The sequence below is a fragment of the Gekko japonicus genome, unplaced genomic scaffold, assembly GCF_001447785.1.
Source record: "Gekko japonicus isolate JY-2015 unplaced genomic scaffold, Gekko_japonicus_V1.1 scaffold1174, whole genome shotgun sequence".
NCBI classification, from domain to species: domain Eukaryota; kingdom Metazoa; phylum Chordata; class Lepidosauria; order Squamata; family Gekkonidae; genus Gekko; species Gekko japonicus.
This window is the reverse complement of record NW_015173708.1, coordinates 437,448-450,124: the sequence shown is the minus strand read 5'-3', so window position 1 is coordinate 450,124 and position 12,677 is coordinate 437,448.

Genomic DNA, 12,677 nt, shown 5'->3' with positions numbered 1-12,677 from the left:
AGCCTGTGGCTGGCCGGCCTCGGCGATCTCCTCGTTGTCCGACATGGGGTCTGCTCTAGCGGGGCTGCCTACCCGCACTAGTATCCCATCCTCGTCGCCAATTGTTAAGTCGTGCGCTTAACAAAGAAGTCGGAGAGTGATTCAGCAAGAATGCGGTTTATTCTTCAGCTCTGTTACTTCTCCGAACACGGTACAACAATCGCCAGCCAGAACCCATCATCTGAACTCCGACATATACTGGCTGCTCTGTATTTAAACATTCCCGGCTAATGTAGCCACACCCCCTGTACAGATAACAACCTATGAGGTTGAAGCAATAAGGACCAATCACAAGCGATCCCGCTCTGCACGGTGATTGGCAAACATATTCTGGGCTAGGGCTCCTATTGGTTACATTAGGATCCTAGCCCAGGGCGAAGCTTAACATTGACTCTCAATGGCACAGTTCACAAGGCAGTTATATACATCTCAATACATAACACTTCTGCTTATAGGGAAAGCCAGGGAGCGAATTACATTATACTTTGCTCAGGGTCCCCCAGCCCCATGTCCAGATTCTGAAGAGGTCTTGTACGTTTTTAAAAAGCTGTATTACAGGACAAGTTTGAATTGGGTATGTTTCCTTGCTGTAGATCAGCACCAGTGGGGAAAAATATTTTCCTTGTTTTATTCCTCCTCCATAGGTGTCATACCAGAAAAAGCTGGCAATGTTACTTAAGGCACAGTGTTTTGGGTTCTAGTTTTTTCCAGTGTTGCTTATTTCCTTGTCCACACAGTTTTGGAACTTATTATTTTATTGATTTGTCAGAAAGACATGGTTACCAAACAGGAAAAAGTACATCTTGTTGCCTGCAATCGTAATGTTAAGCCTTCTAGGGCCATTCTCCAAAAGGCTTACAAAATAATTTAATATAGTCCACTAGACATAAAATTCTGTGCTTCTCAGATATATACAATTCTTTATCAGCTATTTAACTCTGAGTGGAAGCCCCATTTTCCAGAGCTTCCGTCCACTTTTTTTAGCACTGTAACAATGAATTGAAACGGAGAGTTCTTATACTGTTGACCTTCTAAACATGGTATAAGTTTTAATACCCTTTAGCCCAGCTATTGGCAAAAATAGCTGCATTTGCTGGTGTTAATAGGTTAATATCCGGCAAATATACTTTTCAAAGATGGAGTCTGCTTCACCTTGGTAGTGATGGTGAATGAGTAATTAGCATCAGCTGGAAGGCTACCTTCAGGATACACAAACTGTAAAGAGTGAGTTATGTTGTTGACATTCCAATTACTTGGCTACAAGCAATAAGTCTAGTCATAGTATTCCAATACCATGTGTAGTTAGGCCCCTTAGCTTTGATTTCTAGGTGACAAGGTTTTTAAAAAATGCTTCAAAAAAGGGGGTGAATACATACAATGTTTTGATGAAGTCCCCTACCACCACCCAGAACCAGTTTTCTGCTCAAGCCACCAAGAGGCTGCTTGGGGTTCCACAAAGAGGAGGCACTGGCATGATGTTGGGACCCAGCTTGCCCCCACAGAATGAGATGGGCAGTGTACTTGCTTGGGGTGATAAAATGACTTCAACCAGCCCTGCCTCCTCTCCCCTGGCAGAAGGGGTTTGGTGAAGCGCGAAGGGGATTTTCCAACTATTTGGTATCATAGGTGAGAATGAAATGCCGACGCCCAGGTATAACTTAATTAAGAGCCCCAGTTTCAAGAAATGAGTCATTTTCAGGGATGGCTACGTTCTTGAGTTTCCTGCAAGAAAAGTTAGTTCTTATACCCTGTTTTTCTTTACCCTAAGGAGCCTCCAAGTGGCTTGTAACCACCTTTTGCTTTTGCTCCCCACAACAGTCACCATGTGAAGTAGGTGGGGCTGAAAGAGTTCTGAGAGAACTGTGACTAGTCTAAGGTCACCCAGTAGGCTTCATGTGGAGGGGAAGGGGGAAATCAAATCCAGTTCTCCATTTTAGAGTCTGCCACTCTTAACCTCTACACCATGCTGCAAGAGGGCAACCTACTTGAAATTAGTTGTTGTAGATTTTCCAGGCTGTATGGCCGTGGTCTTGTAGCACCTGACGTTTCACCAGCAGCTGTGACTGGCATCCTCAGAGTTATAACACAGAAAGATGGAGTACTCTTTGTGTCAATGGGAGAAGAAAAATAGTAGGCAGGTAATTTATATCTACTCAGGAAGGTGGGGTAGGGCTGAGTCATTATCTTGCAGGAGTTTCCCAGGTTGTGACATGCTAATAGAGGAGGTTTCCTGAGGAGGTTCTTTTGTATATGGATTGGCTGTTGAAATTCTAATCTTATCTGTAGTGCTGTTGTAAGCACTGAAATTATTTTTTTTTCACCTTGCCTCTGTTAAAACTGAAGTCTTCTTGAATTTGGAGTCAGTTATCAGCTTGTTAATGGACTTTGGCAGGGACAGAGCTTTCACCTCTTTTTTTTTTTTTTGGTAATTTTCAGCATTTAGAGTTTTACAAGGCCATAGTTCTGGGTAAAATAAATATTTTATTCTGTTGCCCATAACAATGAAAGAGAGGGCAAATGAATCACTTTTAAAGCACGGGTGGCTGAAACCATGAAAAATGCAGCAGCCCAAACCTCCGATACTCGTCTCTTTGTGGACTTATCTACAAATGCACAGCTCGTCCACAATGGCCTATAAATTAGAAGAGCCGATGGCTTCTGTTTGAATATTGGAAAAGCTGATTCTCCACCTCCAGCCCCCCAACACAGAGCTACACTCTTTTTTCTCTTTCCCCTGTTTTCATCGCTGAGAGTCAGACAAACGACCGAGCGTATCGTAAATCCTCAGAAAGGCTGAGAGAGATGTTCCACACTGTCTCAGAAACATAGGCCATTCATGCATAAAAGGCCAGTAAATTTTAATCACCGTATAACTCAGCTGAGTAGCAAGTGACAATAATATAATGGTGCAGGAGAGAAGGAGATCAAGAGTAAAACAGAGTCCTTCATCTATGGAGTTTGTTGTGGTGTTTGAATTTTTTTGCCTTCTCTATGGCCTTTTTTGTCCGTATGCTGTGTCTGTGTTACGGTGTTTAGTATTTGTTTACTGTGGCTGGTCTTATCACCAACTGATATGCAGAGTAATTTTTCCTTGCCTCTGGCAAGGAAATGCAGAGTGTTTGAGAAAATTCAGTTTTTGTAATAGATGTCAATAGTAGCGTTGTGGAGGTTGGACATGGGGAAGGTATAAGGAGAATGGTTCTGTGGCCTTGAGGACCCGGCTGACAGCTTTAGAGCCTCAGATAAGGAGCGGGGATTGGGCAGTTCCCTGGTATGTCCTCCCCGTTCTCTGGAATGAGTTTCATAGTCTGCTGGAAAATCTCTGGCTCTTCTGTAAGTCAAACTTGCCTGAAATAGGTCAACAAAGGGTTGACCCAGGTTTGAATGCCCAATTGCTATGGACGTTCACTGGCTGATCTTGAGCCAGTCACTCAGAGCCTATCATACCTCAGAGGGATGGTGTTGTGAGGATAAAATGGAGGAGGAGAGGTCAGTGTTGGTATGGAACACTGCAGCCAGGATGTTGACTGGAATGGGTCATAGAGACCAAATCAGTCCACTCTTGTCCTATCTACACTGGTTTCCACTTTGTTTCTGGGCACAATTCAAGGTGCTGGTATTCACCTTCAAAGCCCTATATCAGACATGCCCAACATATGGCCCAGGGACCAGGACTGGCCCATCCAGGGCTCTTATCCAGCTCACAAGCAACTGGGGGGGAAACCAGTCCAAATGTGGACTGGAAGGGCTATATTAGGCTATTATACCCCCTGCTGAGGTCCATCCCTTCCCCAAATGCAGGCCCTCCCCAGGGTCTTCCCCCAGATCTCCAGGGATTGCCCAACCCAGAGTTGGCAACCGTAAGGCGTGAGGAGGGCTGGTATGGCCCCGAGCTCTGCTGAGGAGGGGTATTGGTCACAGTCAGTGGTCAAATATCTCCAGTACCTGGCATTACATTTTATGGCACACATGGCCCCACAGCAAAGCTCTGGAACTCTTTCCTAGGGAGGTTTGTCTCTTGCAACTGTTTTTTTAAAATGTATTTTAACTCTGTTTTTAAACTAGTGATGTATATTTGGGAGAGGTGTTGATTTTAATGGTTTTATCCCGTAATTTTGCTTTGTATGCTTTAAACTGTTAATTGTCACGGGAGCCCTTGTTAAGGGCAGAAAAGAGGGATACAAATTTTATAAATACATAACAAATAAAATGTTGAAAGCTTCCCATTGGTGAGAAAAGTAGGTTATTAATATGTAAACAATACATCAATTTTGGCGCGGCACTGCCCCCTTTTGGGATTGTTTCCCTCCGCAGCTTCACCCCTTGCTGCTGTTAGTTGCTGACTGATGCACGGTTTCTGCAATGATGACACCACTTCCGACACTCATGTGCTGCCTGGTTGCCATGGTGACAGTGTCCTTGTCCTTGGGCTCCACCCCTTCCAGTCTGGCATCATTTGGTTCCTGGCTTTGAGCTGTCGATATGTGGCTCTTCTGATAGTCTATACTGAGGCTGAGACCTCCATTCACATACACCACAGCAGCTATTTCCAAAACAGTTTTAGGCTAGGGGGAGGCAACAGTTTTTCACAGAACTGAAGTCTTGTTTAATTGAGAGTTGTTGTTGTTCAGCTTTGCCTCTGGCAAAACAGGTTTTTCAGGCTATTATATTGTTTTAAAAAATCCCTCTTTGATCAGAGGCAGCCACAGAACAAAGGAAATATGTAGGTATAACCATAGGAAACAATGCCTGTCAAACCATTTCCATCTCTCCTATAAACTACTGCTGGTCTCTTTTGCCTGTTCTCAGATCATACCGAGCAAATGTTTCTCAACTCTGAGGATCAATGTTTTCCAGGGCTGTTCTTTCTGGGCAATAGAACCAGTACAATGAGGACAGACTGACTATAGTCAGACTATGACCTTTTGTGCATGCTCAAGTTATTCCTGATTTTCTTGGGAGTTGATCTTCCGCATGTCTGACCCCTGTGCATTTTTACACTTGTGGAGTGAGTTTATTTTCTTCTGCGCATGGCTTAGTGAGCGAGGATTTTCAAGGGAGGGTGCTGTCATCATTGGTGTTGTTATTGGTGGCATAAGAGCACCCCCTTATTTTTTAAAAAAGGCCCTAAAATGTTGATATAATGCTGTAGTGTTGTACTGATCATTTAAGCAGGTTCTCTGAATTCTCAGCTTTCTTTTTAAAATACTAAATCTCAGTCTTCTTCCCTTGCTGAGATATGCCTTTTTCCTTATATCTTTGTGAGTAAGGGGAATAGAGACTTTAAAAAAAAATTGAAAGCTTGGAATTCAGAGAACCTGCTTAAACTATCAGTACAGATACTAAAATGTTATATCAATACTTTAGGGCTTTTTAAAAAAAAAATCACTTGTGATTTAATGATGACAACAGTCCAGTCACTGACAAGTGTGCTGGAGGTGGGTGGGACAAAGAAAATTGATAGAAACATTGCACACTAGGAAAAAGCTGACTGTGATGGTTCACGAAGACCCCACCATTTTTCAGAGAGTCACAAAGGTCAGAAACTCTTGAGTACTGTGATTCAGGTGTTCTTCATTTACAGTCACTCTCTATTCGCACCAGAAGGTGTCTCCCCAGGGTCAACTAAGCCTCTGCTGCTACTTCACTGCAAGTGACTTGGCTTGCCTCTTCGCCAGCTCCTGTTCCATTTCCCCCAAGTCTCTCACCCAGGTTGCCATTTGCAATTGCCACAGTCCTCGTGGCCCTCCGGCAGCCCCTCCCTCGAGTCCAGTCCTTTCTCCTGGAGGAAGGCTGATGGCTGTCTTCCTGGTCACGTCTCTCCTGGATGAGTATTTGACTCCATCCTCTCTGCTACTGCCAAGGTCTGAGACTCTCCAGCTGTCTCTCTCAGGTTCCTGGCTATTGCAGCTGCATTCCTGAATTCTGTCACCTTCTGGACCTTGGTCAGCTGTCCCATCACACTCTGGAATAATCCTGTCTCCTCCCAGATGCACTCCAGCCCAGTTCTCTTCCTCCCCCAAACTCCCATATCTCTCCATTTTATTTCCTGGCCCTGCTGCCTCCACCCTGTTCATGATTGATCTCACCTGGGGTTCCATGCTAGTCCTCTGCTGCCTTGCTCCCTGGTAAACTGCTACACTGACTCAAAATCTGCTTCCAGAAAAACATTGGGGGAAAAGTGGTCTCAAAAGAGGTCAAAAAATGGGGAAGAACACCCCCCCAGTGAAAATGAAAGACATAGAAGTGCATGCAGAAATCAGGGGATAAACCAAAGCAGCATGGGGCCAGAACAGATGGAAAAACCCATGTGGAAAAGCCCCATCTATGCACAGAGATGTTCAGGATGGTGCCTTTGGGAGAAGCCATATGCAACACAAGCACATTGTGTATGCATGTATTTATTTATTTATTTTGTTTTATTATATTGGACTTCTAGCCCACCCTACTCTGCAAGCAGTCTCAGGGTGGGTTACAACAAGGAATAAAAGTCTAATATTTAAAACTTCTTGGTCAATCATTAATAATAATAAATTAAGATCAGTAAAACAGCAATAAACAATACTAGACAAGAATAACAATTGATAGTGTCACCAGATCATTTTATCTCCATCTGTGTGTGGTTAGATGGCAACTGGTGCTGATGGGGTGGACAAAAGACAGTATGGAATTACACATAACGGCGGTGCAGCAGTGGAAGCAATGCGGCCGTATTAACTGGATCTCCGCTGCCTCAACCATAGGCCTGGCGGAGCATCTCCATTTTACAGGCCCAGTGGAACGGCATGAAATCCCGCAGGGCCCAGAGCTCAGCAGGGAGACTGTTCCACCAGGCAGGGGCCAGGGCCAAGAAGGCCCTGGCTCTGGTTGAGGCTAAGCAAACCCCTCTGGGGCTAGGGAGCACCAGCAGATCTTGATCCATTGAGTGTAATGCTCTTCCAATATGCTCACAGCAGCAGTTGATTCTTTCACTGAACCTCTTGGCTAGAACCTCTTAGCTATGTCCCTGGAGCAAGGTTCAGAGATGTAGCCTATTGCTAGGGGCTGAGACTGCTGTTCAAGCTTCTCCAGCTGAGCTCTGCAAAGCTCTAGAAATTTTCCCTTCTCCCCAGTACATTATTTCTTTGTCTAAAACAATCTCTCCATTGCTTCATCCCAATGTGATGCTGATAGCAATTGCCGCCTTCTCTTTAGTTTGGTATTCTCTCCATTTAGATGTCTTTTGAATATGTAAAGATGATTGATCAAGGCAATGGATACCCTCATCTCTCTTAGAAGGCACCACCCACCACCAGATTAAGAGAGCAGTCCCAATGGAGCTTTTCTCGGAAAACCACTGTCAAATACTGTTTTGGAAGTAATTAATGCATATAAGTGTTTTAATCCCAGTTTTAGTGACTATCAGAGTGGCTGGTTACTTGAGTATAACTGAACATATAAAAAGGATGCCTCCCACTTTGGCCACGAGATTTGTAGTCTCACTTTTGAAAATAATTTTTGTCGTGCCCACAATTTTTCCTTCCTTCATGTTGCATTTTGCTCACAAGTCTATTTTCCTAAAGATATCTCAGCTTTTGTCTTTAATTCTGAATCCGTTTTGCTAGGGATGACAATTAAGCTTGTAAATGCCTAGAATGCTTTTCTTCCTTGCTTAAAAAATAATCAATTTCATATTAGTCTTTGATTTGGCAGGATTCCCCCCAAATACTCAGCAATGAGATCATAATACAATATGTTCAATGTGTAGTGGTTAATATTTTTTTTCATAATCAAATTTTGAAACCAGTTATTTGCATTTTTAAAAAAATCCCTCCTTGCAGAGTATTCTCAAGAAATTTGCGTGATGGTAGGGAGATGAATGAACTCCAAACGCTCTCCTCTATTGCCACTCTTTTCCTTTTCTTTTTTATTTTATTTAATATTTATATTTTATTATATTAATGTTTATAACAAGAATCATATAACATAGAATATCAAAGCCAATAACTGGTATTGCAAATGATACATAGTGCAGTATCTATAAAGAAAAGAAATTTACATTCGCATAATAAACAAATATAACCAATATCCATAACAGTTTTGTACAGCATATTTTCTCTTGATATCTGCTGCGTTAACTACTTTAGACAGGTATTATTTGGTATTGACTCTTTTCATTTTCTGTTGGATAATAATAATTTAACTTTCCTTCCATATGTTACCTCAGCAATATTTCATCATGATCCTTTTTTGATATTATACATTCCAAAATGATTGATTCTGTGGATTCATCTGGCTGGTGTTTGTTCCCTGCTGTGATCTACTGCAAGATATATTTGCTCTTCCTGATAGCTCCTGCTACTGTTGCACTAAGTCCTGTAAGCAGGAATTTCCAAAAACCGTTTAAGCACTCTGTCTCATTCTGTATTGTGGTAGGGCCAGTTCTGCATATGCTGAATAGATATGTTTTAGAGTAATACCAGAGAATACCCTGTTACATATGATTGTGTTGCTAGGAAATATCCAATGGATAGGGTTGCCAGCTCCCATTTGGAAAATACCTGGAGATTTTGGGGGCCTTAGGAGGTCAGGGTTTGGGACATAATGCCATACAGTCCAGATTCCAAAGTGGCCATTTTCTCCAGGTGAACTGATCTCTGTTGTCTGGAGATCAGTGGTAATAGCAGGAGATTTCCAACTATCACCTGGAGGCTGGCAACCCTATGGATCAGCTCAATCAACCAACTTTTGTAAGCAACTTCTGTGGGAGGCCCAGCCACCGGAAATATTTTACACATGTGAATCTTTTTGAGCATGCTACTTATCATCAGATTCTATGTATCTTCTGATATATATAAAAGCCCTAACACATTGGCACTTCCCAGCTCTCCCATTGGCTGTGCTGTGCACTCCATCAGCCATTGGCCCATCAACTACCACTCAAGAGTACTTGCGTGCCATTGGCTGGGTGCTGGGTCCACTCCTTTTCTCCATACAGTGCTGCCTCAGCCACTGTTCCTTGTCAGAATAAACTGCCAAAACTGCTGGCTTTCCTGAAGAAGATGCTTTTGCGTCTGGCTGGCTACTGAAACGACTATTCCCTGTTCAGGAAGAGGCTTCTACTGCTGCTGCTTCTCCTGCTTGGCTCTTTGAAGACCGGCTGGCTACTGAGGTGAGTCAGCGGCCATCAAATCATTCCCTTCTCCTCCTGCTGTTGGGCTAATTTCCCCCACAGTGGCTGTTAGTTATGTCAGTAAATAGGTGGGGGGAGGAGACCTTTTCCAGGCCTACTTTGGCCTTTTTGGAGAACTCATTGGGGCCAGTCCTGACTAGGGTTGCCAGCTCCAGGTTGGGAAATTCCTGGAGATTTTGTGGTGGAGTCCACGGAAGCCAGAGTTTTAGGAGGGGAGAGCCCTCAGAGTCCACCCTCCAAAGCAGTTATTTTCTCCAGGTAGTGGCTGCAGGAAGCAGGGGAGGAGTTGAAAACCTGAGGTCAGAGGGGCAGAAAACAGTAGGTTGATGGTTGGCTGGAAAGGAGATAGGGTTGCCAACTCCAGGTTGGGAAATTCCTGGATATTTGAGAGGTGAAGCCTGGAGAGGTTGGGGTTTGAGGAGTGGTGGGACCTCAAACAGGTCCATAGACTCCACCCTCCAAGCCAGCCATTTTCTCCTGGGGAACCATTGTTGCCAATCTCCAGGGGAGGGCTGGAGATCTCTCAGAATTACAACTTTTTCTTCAGATGTCAGAGATCAGTTCTCCTGGAGAAAATTGTGGACTCTGTGTCATTATACCCTGCTGAGGTCACCACAGTAAATTGACGCTAAGTGCCCAAGGCCAGGGCACCCACCCAGAACCTCTTTCTAGAGCTTGTTGTATTTATTTCCACAACGGGCCTTATTACTATCTGATATATAAAAGCCAAGCCTTTCTGGCGACAACTCGCTCTCCCTGTCTGATGGGTCTTTGACCGTAATAAACTGATTGATTGATTGAACTCGCTCTCCCATTGGCCACTGGGGAATCTGCCTTGGCGCCTATTGGCCCATCCCACTGGCTGCTCCATTCTTATACCCCCACTTTTGATGCATTGCACCTTGGGAGCTGTAGTTCTCAGCTGGTCTTACTGCAGCCATAGCAAAGGGAACTAGAACTACAGCTCCTAAACTGGGAGTCCCAAGAGGCTGTGAGGCATTAGTAGGGAGTCTGTCGTAGTGTTAATCAGTTAAACTGTTTAACAGGAATTGGGACAAAGGGAATGTCTGGACATCTCCCTGAATTACAATTGATATCCACACTACAGAGATCTGTCCCCATGGAGAAAACGGTTGCATTAGGAAGTGAGCTCTATGGCAGTATATTCAATTCAATTCAAAACCTTTATTGGCATGGAATATGGCAGTATACTTAACTGAAGTCCTTCAACAAACCTGGCCCTCCCCTAAGTGGCACCTGGAATCTCCAGCTATTACAACTGATCTCAAGATGACCAAGATCAGTTCTCTGGGAGAAAACGGCTGCTTTGGGCAGTGGACTCTATGGCATTATGCACTGCTGAGGTCCCTCCCTACCAGTGTTCCCTCTAAGCTGAGTTAGTGTGAGCTAACTCACAGTTTTTCAGCCTCTGGCTCAAACATTTTTGTCTTAGCTCAGGAAGGATGGCTCCAGTGCAAACTAATTTATGCAGTAGCCAAACCACTCACTCACACCTTTAAAGCCAGTAGGTCACAAAGTAGAATTTTTGCTCACAAGACTCCACAGCTTAGACCCTGTCCTCCCCAGGCTCTACCCCTCAAGTCTACAGGTATTTCCCAACCCAGAGTTGGCAATCCTGTATCTGGCTATGGAACTGCTTTCCAGACCCTTGGAACCCAGAAAATATGGTATAGGAGGATGTGCTTTTCTACCTTTGCTGCCACTGCATAGCCCCAAATCAACATAAGTCAGGGTGAAGGGAACCATACCTGTTACCATGTGGCTCTCCTCCCATACTACCCACTTGGGGCAGTAAAATGACTTGAGACAGCCCTGCCTTTTAGCTAAGCAGAAGGAAATAAACATGGCTCACCTCCCTCTGCTGCACCACCAGCCACAGACAGGTCACTCACCTATAGCCTCTTTCTAGAGCTCGCTGTATTTCTTCCCACAATGGGTCTTACTCCTAGTAGATGAATAAAACAGGAATCCAGTAGCACCTTAAAGTTTATGCCAGCATGAGTCAAAGCTTACTTCATCAGATCCATCAGGCTAATTTATGTACACAACAGAAAAATGGGGAGGGGAATGTTACAAAGAGAGGCTGATACAAAACAAGATTCAAAACAAGGAGCAATCAGTTCACTCAGAATGGATGTGAATTACTCCCTACTGTTATACAGGTAAAACGTATAACTTAGTGCAAGATGAAATGAGATAAGCAGATACAAAAAGCTGGTGGTGTCTTACATCTACTCTGAGTGACCTGATTGCTGTTCCAGCTGGATCTTGTTTTGAACTGGCCTCTATTTGTAACAGCCTCCCATATTGGTTTGGATATATACACTGGCCTGATGAATGTCCACATCATGCATCTGAAGAAGTGATATGTGCCTCATAAAACTTATGCTGGAATAAATTTTGTTAGTTTTTAAGGTGCCATAGGATTCCTGTGTTTTTTCCTGCTGCTTTTGGTCTAAGACAGCTACCCATCTGGAGTTTTCTATAGCGGTTCCCTAAAAATAGATTCTCGAGTTCCAAAAGTAGCAAATGCATGATTACCCTTAGAGAGGAGAAATGATGGGGGGCTATCTCCTTCATCCCCTGTCAGCTTCACAGAGGCATCTGGATGGCTACTGCTGGAGAAAGAGTTAGGGCCAAACTAGGTGATACATATGACATGCATGGAGTCAGGGCCCCCTAAAACAATTTGCAGTCACCTGTAACTTTGGGGAACTAACATGCTGTAGTGTCCGCTGACCGCCACCGGAGGTCAGCGCATATGCCCAAGCTTCAGTCCGAAACAACAATGGGGACTAGGATCCTAGTCCCTCCACTGGGGAACCAATGGGATCCGTGGCGGGAGATTTGAACCCACCAATGGTGAACAGGGGCGGTCCCCAGGCGTGTATATAGTTGGCCTGCCGGCCGTTTATCCCTTTGTCTTGTTGTGTGCTAATAAAGCGTGCTATGCACCACGTCGTTGTCTGTCGTTCATCCATGCGGCTACCCACTACATAACAGTGGCGACGAGGATGGGATTCAGCCGCAACTGAGCCGGGCCGTCGCGAGGGACCAGGAGGACGCGAAGCAGCCGATCCGATGAGCGATCCAGCGAGCAACGGAACCGCTCCTCCCGCACCCCCTCCGACGCGCACAATGGCAACCGCACCGGGGCTTGGGCTGCTGCAGCCCTTCGACACAGCCCGCACGCAGGACTGGCCCTCCTGGGTACAAGGGGCCAAGTCCGCGCTGGAATTTTTCGATGTGACCGATGAGGGCAAGAAGCGGGGGTTCCTCCTGGCCTCCTGCGGCACTAATGGCAACCGCACCGGGGCTTGGGCTGCTGCAGCCCTTCGACATAGCCCGCCCGCAGGACTGGCCCTCCTGGGTTCAAGGGGCCAAGTCCGCGCTGGAATTTTTCGATGTGACCGATGAGGGCAAGAAGCGGGGGTTCCTCCTGGCC